Source organism: Pan paniscus, chromosome 3, assembly GCF_029289425.2.
Source record: "Pan paniscus chromosome 3, NHGRI_mPanPan1-v2.0_pri, whole genome shotgun sequence".
Classification (NCBI taxonomy): Eukaryota; Metazoa; Chordata; class Mammalia; order Primates; family Hominidae; genus Pan; species Pan paniscus.
Window position 1 is genome coordinate 6140352 of NC_073252.2, and position 15666 is coordinate 6156017.

General features: G+C 46.4%; 1 protein-coding gene across 3 annotated transcripts in view; it reads right to left on the reverse strand.

Moving 5' to 3' along the window:
• Nucleotides 1-15666, reverse strand: part of CRMP1 (collapsin response mediator protein 1) — a 71556-nt gene that overhangs the window by 49771 nt on the left and 6119 nt on the right. The window lies entirely within an intron of this gene.

Below are 15666 nucleotides of genomic sequence, written 5' to 3' on the forward strand. Positions count from 1 at the left end.
GTACAGGCCCAGACAGGGGTTACCCGGTGCCATGAGTTTAGAAATCTCTAGGTTAAGGCTGGGTGCGGTGGCTCATGCCTGTAATCCCAGCACTTTGGGAGGCTGAGGTGGGCGGATCACGAGGTCAGGAGATCGAGACCATCCTGGCTAACATGGTGAAACCCCGTCTGTACTAAAAATACAAAAAATTAGCCGGGCGTGGTGGCGCACGCCTGTGGTCCCAGCTACTCAGGAGGCTGAGGCAGGAGAATGGCATGAACAAGGGAGGCGGAGGTTGCAGTGAGCCGAGATCGCACCACTGCACTCCAGCCTGGGCAACAGAGTGAGATTCCCCACTCCCCGCCCACCAAAAAAAAGAAAAAAAAAGAAATCTCTGGGTTAAGCAGAAGCAATGATGTCTTTATGACAGAACTTTTCAGATCCTTGCCTCTGCTGATATTTGATACGAATACTCAAGAGGAGAATTGAGTTGATATCTTTTCCAAACTCAGGTCCCTCTGTGGTGTGGAAAATCTGAAGGGATACTTTCCCACAGAAGAGACCGTAGGAAACGGGCTTTGAAGTGACGTGCTTTGTGACCATTTGCACAGAATGGTCCGTGTGGAATGTTAGGTCTGATCCCACCTCGCAGGGAAATGAGGTCCACGGACAGGTGTGACCTCCACGTTCATACAACCAGTAAGGGTGCAGGCTAGAGCCAAGGGTTCCTAATGGCCTGTCCAGCATTCCAGCCACCAAGCCACGCTTCTGTCCCATGTTTAAACATTCCCAAACTCTAGAATCCATGACACCTCATAAGAAGATAGAACTTAGAACCCTCCCCCACCCAAGTAATAAGATCAATGGGCCTTGCCTTCTAAGGCTGCCTTTCTCATGCAGGAAATATGAGTGCACAGAACTGTATACTAAAAAAAGTAAATGTTACATAATATATGTTTTTAAAATTAATAACACCAAATTCACACATTTATGAAAAAAAATAATACCGGTGCTGTCTGTTGCCTCTCACGGGATTACTGTGAGGGGAAAACAGCAGATGTGAACAATGGTACGCTCTGCACAAACATCATTATGTATAACCTAGGCCAGGTGCGGTGGCTCACGCCTGTAATCCCAGCACTTTGGGAGGCCGAGGTTGGCGGATCACCTGAGGTTAGGAGTTTGAGACCAGCCTGGCCAACATGGTGAAACCATGTCTCTACTAAAAATGCAAAAATTAGTTGGGCGTGGTGGCAGGCACCTGTAATCCCAGCTACTCAGGAGGCTGAGGCAGGAGAATCACTTGAACCCAGGAGGCGGAGGCTGCAGTGAGCTGAGATCGCACCGCTGCAGTCCAGCCTGGGCAACAGAGCGAGACTCCATCTCAAAAAAAATTATTATGTATAAACCTTGAAGAAATAAAGCATCTCTTGAAAAACTCAGCCAAAGTCTAACAGCTGAATTGATTAGCTAGGGCATGTCAGAGATACAGTTCGTTCCACAGCGACAGCAATGACCTTTAAAGCAAATCATGTTCTTGTGTCAGCGCCGCTTAAAAGCAAAACGTCCACACTCAGACAGAGGTGGGCTTGGATCCTGACTTCACTTATTATCCATGTGACTTACCGAGCCTCAGTTTCCTTGTCTATGAGATGGGGATAATTGGCTCTGCGTCCTAGGCATGTATTTGAAGTGCTTACTCAGCCCAGGCCTGGCAGGTGAAGAGCTCATTGTTCATTCTCTGCCATTTTCTGTGGCTAGAACTCCACTCTATAAATCATTGTTTAAGGATGGGTGTAAGCAGCTTAAATGTAGCTTTTGCCCTCAAGGGGTGCTCAGGCCAGTGAGGGAGACTAAGTCAACAGCTGGCCTTTGCCGCCAGTGTGGGAAATGCAGAGGGCCACAGAGCATGGAGGCAGCCTCCACATCAACCCTGCTAAGGGGAAAAGCATTCCCTCTAAGCTTAGAGGATGAGTAGGTATTAGCCACACAGCAAAGGCGAAAAGGGATCCTGAGAGAGGGAAGCACACGGTGTATTAGTCCATCCTCACAATGCCATAAAGAAATGCCTGAGACTGGGTAATTTGTAAAGAAAAGAAAAGAGGTTTAATTGGCTCATGATTCTGCAGGCTGTACAGGAAGCATGATGCTGGCATCTGCTTGGCTTCTGGGGAGGCCTCAGGAAACTTACAATCATGGCTGAAGGCAAAGTGGGGGGTGGGGGGTGAGCACCTCACAGGAAGAAGAGAGAGAGTGGGGAGGTACCAGACTTTTAAATAACCAGATCTCCTCAGGACTCATTCACTATCACAAGAACAGCACCAAAGGGGGAAATCCGCCCCAGTGATTCAATCACCTCCCTCCAGACCCCACCTCCAATACTGGGCACTACAATTCAACTTGAGATTTGGGTGGGGACAGAGATCCAGACCATATTCCATGGGGAAAGACACAGAGGTCAGAAGCAGCCTGGCATGCCTGGGGATCTGTAAGTGGTCTTCTTTGGCTGAAGGGTGACCTCAAAGTGGGGAATCTGGAAAGGATTGCAGAAGCCAGATCTCAGGGACCCCAGTGCCGTGTGTAAAGGGGAGTGTGGGCTCCGTGGTGAAGGTCATGGAGGGGTTTTCATCAGGGAGGAACCGTAAGATAGAAACATTTCCAAGCTAAGACATCACATGAGCGCTGGGTGGAAATGGAAGAAGGGGAAGGAATCGTCTTTATCTTCTCCTCAAAGCTGAGATTCCTCAGTAAGAATGTGTAGCAGCCAAGTTTGCAACAGGTATCAAAGGCCTTAACAATGTTCATGTCCTTTGACCCATAAATTTAGTGCTGGGAATTTGTCCTCTAGAAAATATCCAAAACAGGGTCACAAAATGATACACAAAGATGTGATCCAGAATTAATTACAATGGTATAACCACACCAGTAATGAAGTATAATTCAGATACTACAGCTACTCAAATATCTTCCAGGAAGTTTTAAGCACGAACAAAAGTGCTAGATAATAAAATGTGAGGAGAAAAAGCAAACTACAAAATTCTCTGTTAGGAATTCAAAATGAAGTGGATCTGGAGTCACTGGCTTCCCCTACGGAGACTTTGGGGTCCACACCCATGATCTAACCGCCAGGATAATGCACAGCTGTCTCCCAATGCACAACCTTCCCCCAATGGTCACAGTTCATGTGCCCATCTCTCACTGAGCTGGACACCCCTTCATGGCCAGGGGAGTTCTGCGTATTTCATCTCTATATCCTCAGGAACCAGCCAGGACCCTTACACAGTATTTAGCAGATGTTTGCTGGGCAGGAGGGGAAGAGGGAGGCAACAGACAAGAGGCAAGGAAAGACAGAGAAAGAAGAAAGAGAACGTTTGAAAAGAGAGAGGGAGTGCAAAGGAGAGAAAAGGAAGAAGAGATAAAAGAAGGATAAAGAGGAAAGGAAAGATGGAAGGAGGAGGAAAGAAAGGAGAGAAGAGAGAAACAAAGGGAGAAAAGAATACATGGACACATAATAAATCTCTCTTTTCTGCTTTTCAAATTCCTGAAAACCTAACCCCACTAGCTGGGAGAGAAGCCTGGCAAGTGCAAAGCCTGCACACTACAGATGCTGCAGGAAGGCGTCCTCCCAAAGACTCTACCAAAACCCTGCTGGGCTGCATTCCTGTCTCTACTGCCAAATGTCTCATGAGTCAGAGGAGCAGCCAGGCAAGAGAAAGGGATTCTTCTCCAAACCTACTGTTATCTCCCATCCAGCCCCCACTGGGAGGAGACAGCTGACATTGGCAGGACGCTTTTGTTCTTTTTCACAAACATTAAGCATTAGGTTGAGCTCTGCTTACAAAAACTAGCCTTTAAAGCTTCAGGCATTTTTATCCACAGAACAAAAAAACAAACAGCAGCAACCACAGTCAGCCTCAGCTCAGAGGGGAGGTTCTGGATGACAGTGAATGTTCTGCATCACTGTCTATTCCTGAGTGAGGCATTAAACCTCCCCGGGTTCTGTTCTCCCTCCTGCATGGTGGGAATAAATCTGTCATCTCCACCATGAAGGTAGATGTCAGAAGGCATACAAAATCTATTAAGGTCTAGATTTTAGAAAAAAAAAAAGAGATGGGATGCTATTCTTATCCAATCAACCTCTATCCAAAAATCACTGGTTTAGCAACCTTGGCTATCTGAAAAATAGCAGAGAACCAAAGCTGTTATTACAGTGACAGAGAAAAGACCGTGACTATGTCATCAAGGAGGGGAAATTTGAGCTGAGTTCCAAAATATAAATAGGAGTTCAGAAATCTAGAAAAATTGGGAGAGGAGAAGGGAAACATTCCAGCCAAATAAACATTAGATACAGAGACACGGTCTTCTGAAAGTTCCAGGTACTGTGGGTAGGTGAGGAACAGGTGGGGATTGGTGCTGTCCGCGGTACTGAATTGACACTGGACACAGAGACCGTGAGTTTTCTCCAAACCCTGATGCTGAAGACCCCTCAGCCCCCTACCACATCCAACCTTATAGTTTCTTACTGCTTTTCTTTCTCAGCTTCTTAAAAAAGTCTTGTTTCAGCCAGGTGCGGTGGCTCACACCTGTAATCCCAGCACTTTGGGAGGCCGAAGCGGGTGGATCATGAGGTCAGGAGATCAAGACCATCCTGGCTAACACAGTGAAACCCCGTCTCTACTAAAAAATACAAAAAATTAGCCAGGCATGGTGGCAGGCGCCTGTAGTCCCAGCTACTTGGGAGGCTGAGGCAGGAAAATGGCATGAGCCCGGGAGGCAAAGCTTGCAGTGAGCCGAGATCACGTCACTGCACTCTAGCCTGGGTGACAGAGTGAGACTCCATCTCAAAAAAAAAAAAAAAAAAAAAAAAAGTTTTGTTTCAAAACTTCTTCTTTTGGCCTTGCAGAGTCAAAATAATCATGACTTATGTTTCCGAGTGGACATAGTTGGCAAGTACATTTCAGTGTTGGTAGATGAAGACCTTACACTACTTCCAATACTTTAATTCTCCCACCCCAGGAAGTTGGGGTGAGGGCAAGCAACTCCCATGGCCCCCACTAGAGCAGTCATTGCAATCACGAACAGGTGGGTGTCAACATAGGGTCTCAGAGGCCACGCAAATTCAGATGAGGTTACCTGATTCCTCAGTGGGAAGGGCAGGAAAGCTCAGGGTAACTAACTGACCAGTCTCTTCTGGAAAGATGAAGAAACCCTTTCTTTCCAAAGAGCAAGCAGGGAAATGAGCCTCAAAAAGATCAAGGGAGCCCATTTTGTAGAAATGTGCTTATCCAAGCATTGAATGCAGGGGGAACTGCTTTCTTTTAGAACAAAGGAAATGTCAAGGTGGGTTTTGAAAGTTTTTAGTCCTTTAAAGGCCACATACTCATGATGTTGAGGCTGATATTCGCAATTCAAAACTTCAAGATGATCGGTAGGCATATGCCCCCGCCACCCCCCTTCTGAAAACTGACAGCACGACAGCATGGCCCAGCTGGTCCTCAGAATGCCCTGGAAGTGCCTGCTAAAAATTCCCATCGGGGCTTTTATCAAGATATTCATTCACCAGATCTAGATTACAAGCCAGGAATTTATATTATTAACAAACATCCCCAGATAATTTCAACACAGACCCTCTGTGGCAAGTCCTCACCATGCCCCAAAGTGGGTGCAGTGCAGCCGCCTGCCCCACTGACTGTGGGTGTGCTGCCCATGTGACCTGCTTTGGCTGGGAGTGCACCAGTCTGAGCACAAGCTTTAAGGGGCAGATGGGTTCAGCTTTCCCTGACAGTCCACCTCCTGCCATGAAAACCACAGGACCCAAGGAGTGGCAGCCCCAGAATGAGAGGATTTGAGGAGCACACCTGACCCCAACAGAAGACTGAAGACAAATTGAGTTGAGCCCTGCTAAGCATCTACCACCCACAAACCCATTGCCATAAATAAATATTGGTTGCTGTAAGGCACAGAGTCTAGGGGGGGTGTTTGTTAGGCAGCATCATCACATCAAAGCAAATTAATACATAGTAAAGGTTCTGTGCTGGAAGCCACAGGGGTTGCTGCATAAGAGGTTTTATAGCTCAAATACGTCAAACTTCCATGACTTGGTCCCTACCTTGAATAACCAGAGCCTTCCCCTTGAGCAAGTTCCCCACTCTGGCCTCCTTGCAACGGCAAGTGCTGCCATCCCATCCAGCTGCACACTCATATTTATTCACAGAAACCATCCATTTGCCTTTGATTTTGCCTCCAGGGACGACAGCCTGTCAGCCAGTGGCCCTTTGCCACACTATCCAGGAATGCAACCCACGAAGTGGCAACCGGTATGAGCCTGAATCTAATTAACACACATTCGTTCCCCCTCTCACGGGTAGGGGACAGGGCGGCTTTCCCCCTTTGATGAGTGGGAGATACAGGTAGTCCCCATGGACTGCAGGACTTTTTTTTCCCCGAGATTATGCCTGTTTCCATGACAACTGCAGTTATAAGTGCACAATTTCAGGTCCCACTGTACCAGCAGACTTTCAGGGAGCACTCCCTGATGGACTGAATATCTGATTTTAAAACAGCACACCTCTGTCACAACCCTAAGAGTGGGCAGGGCCTGCACACTGCATAGGGAAAGACGATGCTAGCTGCATGTGTGATCGGTAACTTGACCCATTTCTCTGTGTTCTGGTCTGTGCTTCTTGCTTTATAGAAAGAAATCTGAACAGAACTCCTTTGCCTTAAGAAGTGCACATTCCTTGAACTCATATTAAGGATCAGTTCTGCATTACATGGGTTTTCATTTTTAATTCTTAAATCACCTTAAAAGTGGGAATAAGTATGACAAGTGAGGAAACTCAGAAGTAATTTGCTCAAGGTCACACAGCCAAGAGATGGTACAGCAGCTAGGATTTGAACCGAATTCCACCTGGCACCTATACAGAGACCACCCCACTGCCTCTCGGTGGTGAGACTAGTACAGTGTTCTCTTCAGTGTACCTAGTTGATACATCTGAGCCTCAGTTCCCCACTCTGTAAAATAGGGACAGGCAGTGATAGACTACACTTATCTGCTCAGTGTTTATCAAGTACATACCCCAGGCCTTGCACCTCACCTGCCCTCTTGACACGATTATCGTGAATGTGGTCAAAAGTGGTTAAGGCAGATTAAAGGCCTCTGAAAACTGCAAAAGGCTTTCTAGGGGAAATACATTACATGCAGAGACCTGTCATCTAATAAACATTGCCAATGCCTCCTGGGAGCCAGGTGCTTATATTTACTCTCTTATTACATGCTCATTTAACAAAGAGGCGATGTTTGGATATGAATGCAGAGGCCAGACTGCACCTAACGACATGGGTGCAGAGAGCAGACTACCTAGGCTCTAATGTGGCCCCACACCTCCAAACTCTGTCACATGGGTGAGTTCACCTCTCTGTGCTTCTGTTTCTCATCAAATGCAGAGGAAAATTTTGAATGTGAAATGAATTAACCCACGGATAGCACTTCGCACAGTGCCTTATTTTTTTTTTAATCCTTGCAACGTGGGGTAACATCTCATTAAAATGCTCAGTTCCATTTTCAGCTTATCTCTCATCTGTCCCACCTCAAACCTAACTCTTTTTTAGATCTTGTTGCATCTACTCTGGAACTGTTCTAATACCTACCTGCTGACTTTCACCTCCCAATGCACCTGCCCCAGATAAGCCCTCACCCCATCTCCCTGCCACATAACTTGTCCACTCCATATGACAGGCAGAGTGACCTTTCTGAAATGCAAATCCAACCATGCCTCGCTTCTCCTCAAAATCCTTCACCAGCTTGTCCTCATCTGTAGGACAAAGCTCACCTCCTAGGCTCTTCCTGGCCTGAGCCCGGCCCTCTCTCGGCCGCGCCCCACCACATCTATCTACGCACACCATGCTCTGCCTCCCTAACTGCACCTTCACAACCTGTGCCTTCCTCTATGGCCTCCCTGCAGCATGGATCTCTGGCCACATCTGCTCTGCTCATTGCTTTCCAACTCCTTAGTCACATGCAGTGTCTTGAGTCCAGGATCACAAGGTCACTCCTTGGAGTTCCCACAACATGAGGCTTGCATCTCTGGTCAGCATTTGTTCATGACACTCATTTTCCAGCTCGTTGTAATATATCTTATTTCCCCCATGAGACTGAAATCCTTGGCACCAGAGATGGCAGCTTATTCCCACATAGCTTCTTAGCGGGGTGATCTTTGGCAAGATACTTAATCTCTGTTGGCTTCAGTTTCCTCATCTATAAATGGAACCCATCAAAATACCTACCTCACAAGATTACTTGAAATAATATGTAAAAGCACCCAATACACTGAACACTGTCCTATGAAGTTTAACATTCTATGCCAAATGTTCATGCATTTGAGGATGCAGGAAAAAGCTTCAATTGCTTTTATCAGCTTCTCAGAGGAGTTGATGGCCTTAGGAAGGCTTTAAACTCGTTTAAGAGGTTCCCAGTAATTAAAGTTTTATTTGGATTCCTTTTTATTCTGCATGTTCAGAAATAAAATATAGCAAAAGAAAATTAGACGAAAGGAAAGGAAAATGAAAGAAAGTAAAGGAAAACCTAACACCGTATGCGGAAATCATGATAGAGGAGGAATAAAGAATTGGAGTGGTTTTGGAAAAGAGAAGGTCCTAAGTAATGGAGAAACATCTTCCAGTGCCTCTAGGAATAGCAGTGTGGAAGAAGAAACTTGGGAAGACTCTTGAGAACAAAAGTAAGGCACGAGGCAGAATCCCACTCTACATAAAGAAGAGCCTTCCAACAACAGAGCTGTACAAGAGTAAAGCAGGTTGCCATGTAAAGTGGTGATCTCCCTGTCATTGGAGGTATGCAGAGAACATACTGGGAATTTCTGCACTGAGGGGAGAATGGTGGGGGCAGGGGAGAAGCAGTAGACAGACACTTTTTCCTTCCTCCTTAATTGTACAACATAAAATTTTACATAATTTAAAAGTTCCATTCAACGTTGAGGTTATAGAAATCAAACATTTGCTGAGATTTTATTAGACCTTAAGCCCTAAGGGTCTATGGATATGGTATGATTTAAAAATACATGGCAACATAATTTGGGGGCAGGTTCAAAATTTCCTCAAATAGCCACCTTTTTGCTGTATGTAATTCTACATCAGATCCAATGAGTCTTCCCATGGAATTGACTCCAAGTTCCAACACCAGGTCATTATTTACTTAAGGCCCTGGGCAGAGCACAAGATGTGCAATGTGACGATCCCACTTGTATGTAAAAAGTACCTTTTGCAAAAGCTTCCCATTCCACGTGAAATGCAGCGAAGCCCATTACTAAACCAGATCTGCCCTCTCCCCATTGTCAAAGCACCACTTCAGGGGCCCCCACACCTTCTTTTCACTTTGAGCTCCAAAACTCCTCATGCCACCTTCATCTCATTCTGCATAGTAACTACCTTCATGTTAAATCCACAGATAGTGCCTTGTTAAGGAAGACTAAATGCAGCTGTGGCTGAAACCTCATTCAGCAAGGAAGTCCACAATCTTGGTCCCATTCACTCACTCACAGTGTGGCATCCCCGCTGTGAATCCCCAGTGTTCCTGAGGGGCTCCTGAGGAGAATCAGACAATTTCCCAGTCTTCCAAGTGTCCATGGTCAAGCGGAGCAGATGGACATGAGCAACAAGCCAAAGTTACTGAAATTGAAGTGCTCACCACTCCCAGCCCAGGAGGAGGAATCCTTTATAGAGAATGGACACAGCTGATACAAAGGCAGAGGGCCACACATGGTGTGCCAGGTCAAGGCGAATGCTCTGGATGCCTGGGACACAGGCCCAAGGAAGGAGTGGGGAACTACAACCTCATATATCCACAAACATTGCTTTCTTCCTTTTAGCTGCTTGCTCTTGTTTTCTAGACAACTTCTCTATGAAGCATCCAAGATCCCACTCCACTTCCCAAACTACCAACACCAATTCAGAGTTGTTTCTTCTCAGAGCAAAGCTATGATTTGGTCATTACAGCTCTCTAGGGCAATGGTTCTCAACCTTACTGTACTCAGGACATACTTTCAAATCATATAAAATTTTGCAGCATTCTTGAAGGATTAAACACCTAAAATTACACCAGGTAAGTCTGCAACCATCACCATGCCCTCCCACTGCAGTGTGACTGTAGCTGTCTTACAGGTCTATCATAGCTCTGATTGCACTTGGTTACTGTTCAGCACCATGGTGCTGTCCACTGCCCTGACCACGTTCTTTTATATGCTCTCAGGGCAAAGTCCTCCGGTGTTCCTCTTCCATGGCAAGAGCTGACTTTTACTTACAGCAAATTAGACTCTATTCAACATCTCTCTGCTTGTGAATACTCAGGGCTCCACCTGAGAGATGCTACAATAATTTGTAGACTTGGTTGTAGCAAACATAAATTTTAAACGCTGATCAAAATTTAGCCACACATCTGCAGAGAATTTTTTTGAGTACACCACTGTGCTCACAGCACACAGGCTGAGAACCACTGGTTGTTGAAATAGCTTGCATTTTTCTGTCTTCTACCAATACCTTTTGTACATGGGCCCCTAATATCTATCTCTGTCCTTTGCCTCTCACCCTCATTCCAATCTATTCCTTATTGTCCATTGAGACACCTCAATTTCGAGCTTGCTACCAAATCCAACTCAACCTAAGAACCAATGGTGGGATTTTTCTTCCAAACCCAATCCCTGTGCTTCCTGACCACCTCATCATCAGCTTCCACGGGTGTGTATTAGCATCTTTTACGTGTCAGAACTTTCACATTCAATCCTCACATCTCCTCTAGACAGACTGACTTTGTGCTTCTCTCCCACCAATTTAGAGCTTGATCATACAACTTGCTTTGGCCAGTACACTATCAGCAGATGTGAAATATGCTATATTTGAGTAGAAGTTCTTAAAGATATTTCAGGTTGCTGCCAATCTCTTGTGCTTTTCTTCCCCTTCAGCCTGGGTCTCAAAGTGAGGGGATGCACAGAGCAGACTCACTACCCACCAGTAAACAGGCGCAAAGTTACAGCCAACCCACAGCCCTCATGTAGCATGAGCAAAAAATAAGTGTATATTGTTGAGACCTTGGGGTTGTGTGCTATGGAGCAAAGCTAATGCACCATCCCACGGTAATAATAATAAGAGCTAATCCACATTGCATTTAATATGTGCAGGCACTATTTTAAGCATCTTACACATATTAAGTCATTTAATTCTATGGGGAAAAAATCTTAGGAAATATCATTCTGATTTCCAAACATAAATCTGTACAGATAAAATTGACACATAGAAAGAATAAGTGACTTGTCCAATTACATAGCTAGTAAGTAAAACAGCCAGGATTCAAAGCCAGATAGTCTGAGTTCAGAATCCACATTCCTACAAGCTGCTTTCATAATAACAGCCTCTTACCTCAAGAACTTCCAGCGCCTTCCTATTAACCAAAGAAGAAGATCAGAGTGGCCTAGAACTTGGAACTGAATTATCTAATCCAACTCTCCCTGTCTAGAAAAGGAATCCGAGGCCCAGGGAGAGAAAGTGACTTGCTCAACATCAAATAACCCATTCATATCTAAGACACACTTAGAACCCACGTGTTATTTCCATCCCCTTGCGTGCATTCTGCCTGATTTCCAAAGCTTTATAGAATCCCCCCATAGCCCCATCCATTCACATGTATTTCCACTTCTGCATCCTCTGATTCACCTGTGTGAAATATTCCACCCACCTTGCATGCCCTTCCCTTCCCTCAACCAATCAAGTCCCTCAACACCTGGCTGATGTCATCCTCCAAACCCCAAGAAGCCATCTCTTGTTGCTTCTGCCAGGGCTGAGTCATCTCTTCTCTGAATTCCTCTGACACCTGTGCCCTGTTCCGCAGCCTGCCTGCTTTCCTTCCTTCCTTCCTTCCTTCCTTCCTTCCTTCCTTCCTTCCTTCCTTCCTTCCTCCCTCCCTCCCTTCCTTCCTGTCTTTCTATCTTTCTCTTTCTTTCTTCTTTTTTTTTTTGAGAGAGTCTCATTCTGTCGCCCAGGCTGAAGTGCAGTGGCATGATCTCAGCTCACTGCAACCTCTGCCTCCCAGGTTCAAGCAATTTCTCCTGCCTCAGCCTCCCGAATAGCTAGAATTACAGGTGCCCGCCACCATGCGTGGCTAATTTTTGTATTTTTAGTAGAGACAGGGTTTCACCATGTTGGCCAGGCTGGTCTCAAACTCTTGACCTTAAGTGATCTGCCCACCTTGGCCTCCCAAAGTACTGGGATTACAGGCACCCTTTAGTCTTTCTTAAGTTGTTTTATGTGCATGCACTTTTTCACTTAGATGGCAAGATAATTAAGGTCAGGGACACACACACACACACACACATGCTTGCCCACCACACCTGCTGGTTAGCTACCATTCTGAATTTTCATTTCCTCAAAGACACAGCCTGAGTTTTCAGAACAGAGCTATGACCTGTTAGATATTTACTATGTGCCATGCACACTCATGTATGTTGTATTGTGTGTGCTCCATGTATTCAGTCTTGGCCATGTTTATTAGAAGAAATGGGCATTCACGGTTAAGGTGGTATAGTTATGTCACTTTCACTTTTATGTCCCCTCTGAGACATTTTTAAGAATTTGATTTAAACAAAATAATGTTTTCCCTAAAAATGGTCCACTTCTTCCTCTCTGATCATGACCTTGACATCATGGAGGGTGTTTGCTTCTCTGCCCTAGAGGACAGATGCTCAGAGTCAGTAGTGGATGACTAATCATGACCACTCCAGTGTCCTAATCACTGGCACATTTGTTCTGTCCTTCCTTGATCCTCAGTCCTGCTATTCGACTTCCATCTGATTTCACCATATGCATGACAAATCACTGTGGACATCTCAAATCCTTTGTGTAAAAAGGCAGGGAATCAACTGGATATCCATAGATAGGTTGAATGTCACCCTTGGGAAAAAGCATAATAGGCCTCACACATTTTTTGCATACTTGCAAATCAGAGCAACAAATCAAGCCTGATGTGATTTTTACTTGATCTTTCTTTCCTGATCATCTTCACTGTTTAATCAAACACACACACACACCCCCACACCCACACACAAACACATTTACACACCACAGACATACACTTACATTTACATACACACTGGCACTCACACACACAACTATGCGCACACACACACACACGGGCAGTGGTTTTCCTAGCATGCAGACCAGCCCACCTATCCTCCCTGCTTGAATGTAAGCTCTCCTTCCTCCACTGGCCAATGAAGAACCTTTACAAGCCTCTGAATCTCTCTGAGCCTCAGTTTACTCTTTGGGAAAGAGGGGTGATCTACCTAGGCTGCCTTTCTCACAGTTCCGTGCATAGAACTAGGTGAGAGATAATGGCAATTGTGCCGAATGCTTGGACTAGAGCAAAAACACATGTGATCGGTACTCATGAAGCTTCATTTTTAATAATACCCCGTCATCATCATGGTGGACACTCTTTACTCCTCTCACAACTGAGCAGGCCTCCCCACTTCGGTAGCTCTATTCAGAGCCAACAGCTTCTGCAGGGCTAGGAAGCCATGTGCCTTTGTTTGCTCAGAGCCACACCCAGGATGCTCTACTCACTGCAGTGGGCACAAGAAGCCGCTTCAGCTAAGTTAATCCCCAAGTGTGCCATTCATTAAAAAAAAAAAAAAAAGACACACATGTAAGAGAGCTTTATAAATATTTCACACAGTCCTTGGGGGCAGGAGCTAAGTGTTTCTGCTTTTTTGCTCTTCCGTCTCTAACCGGCTACTATATTATCTCAGAAAAAGGCCAAGATGGAAAAAAGAGGAAGACACCACCATCATCGTCAACATGAGCAGAACGATCAGCCTCCTTGCCTTTGCCCATGCTGCGCCCCTGCCTGTGATGCCCCTTCACCTCCCCCACTCTAGCTCCCACCTCTCCAGGCTCTGAACTCATTGGCAAAGCTACACCCTTATCCCCACTGTGCAGATGAGACAGCTGAGGCTCAGAGGGGCACAGGATGACCCAGCAACAAGCAGGTGGGGACCTGGGGATGAAGCCGACAGCTATGCCTGCTACACCAGCACTTTTTCCCATGAACCACACTTGATCCTTTCCAAGCCCCCAGGTCTCTCCACAGGCCACACACCATGGCTGTCAGAAACATCTCAACTGCCTTCATGATTTGATCTAACTGTGCAGCGGTTGCCCTGGGAAGCAGAGGGTGGGCTCTCCCGAGGCCGTCTTTCCTTCAGTTTCTCCAGCATGCCAACTCCTTTGCCTCTGGGGCCCCATGGGCTCCACAAAGAACCCTGCTCTCCTCCTGCACCCTCTGTCTCCCCTAGGACCAGGCTGAGTGTCCCTGCTGGGGTTTCCTCCGCCCCGCCGTATGATACCCTTAACACTTCACTAACACTTCAGGCTGAAATGTCAGCCTTGGCTAAGCTCTAGAAGGGCCAGGGCAAACCCATTCATCTCCTTCCCACTCTTCCTGGCACCCAGCACTGTGCTTGGTATGGCAGTCATTTGACAAGTTAATGCAAACCCACTAACAGCCAATGGGTTTGCATTAACTTGTCAAATGACTACTATGGAACAGGTTAAGGTGCAGCCATTTGAAAAGCCACAGTGCTGACCCATTTGTTACATGGCATTTAAGGCAGGGATATGGTTCCTGTCACAACACGTGTATGTGTGTTATTAGCAAAAGGTACTCAGGAAGATGAAAGGTCCTATACAGTGAAGCCCCATACAAGTGGATCCTCTCTGATTTGTTGAAGGTTTTGATGTGTTTAAAACCACAAACCCTTCTGGCTGATGTGGGCCAAATGAACACAAATGATCCTCATCAAGGCCCTCTTTCCCAGGAACTAAGCATAACTTGCAGCCTCTCTCCTTCCCATGTTCATTGAAACCACCTTTAGAGGCTGCTGGAACCACCCATTTGATCTCTCTTTACACACAAGGTGACTAATTGTTTCACATGAAGAACTAAAGCAGCAAGACCTGTCAGCAGATCTGAAGCCCTTATCATGCACCTAGCACACTAAATGCTTTGGAGGGTCACCTAGGATGTTCAGGAGTCCTGTGAAGGGGCCTACATCGTACAGCAGAGCACTGAGGTTCAGAGAGGCATCAGACACCCAGCTCCATCGGCTGGAAAAGCCGAGGCATCTCCACTCCAGAGGGCAACAGCCAGTAGGCCTGGTGACCACTTCAGCTTAGCAGACTGGGACTGCACACTTTCGGAGGCAGCATCCCACAGACCTGCCTTGCAGGCCATCCTATTAAGTTTCCACCTTGGAGACTGGGGACCTGAGAGCAGCAGAGACCTTCTGTGGGCACGCAGCCTCAAACCCAGAACTCCTGACTCCTGAGTCACTGCATCACCCCGACCCCATCACCTGCCTCAGTTCCCTTGGGAGGCAGGGTTAGAGGGTCCCAAGGCAGGGACTTGCTCAAATATCACCTGCCTTCTTCTCACATTGCCCAGGAGGAAGCAACCATATGTCTTCTAGTAATTCTTGACCAACTAGTGTTTATGAATGGGCCGCTTACACCTCTACGTCTCAGAGGGCAGAGCTGAGAGACGGAGAAGAGGTGGTGCCCACCCTCTGGATGGGGGCTTGGCAGAGGCCTGCTGACAAGAGCTGAGGCTGGGCCCAGGAGGAATTT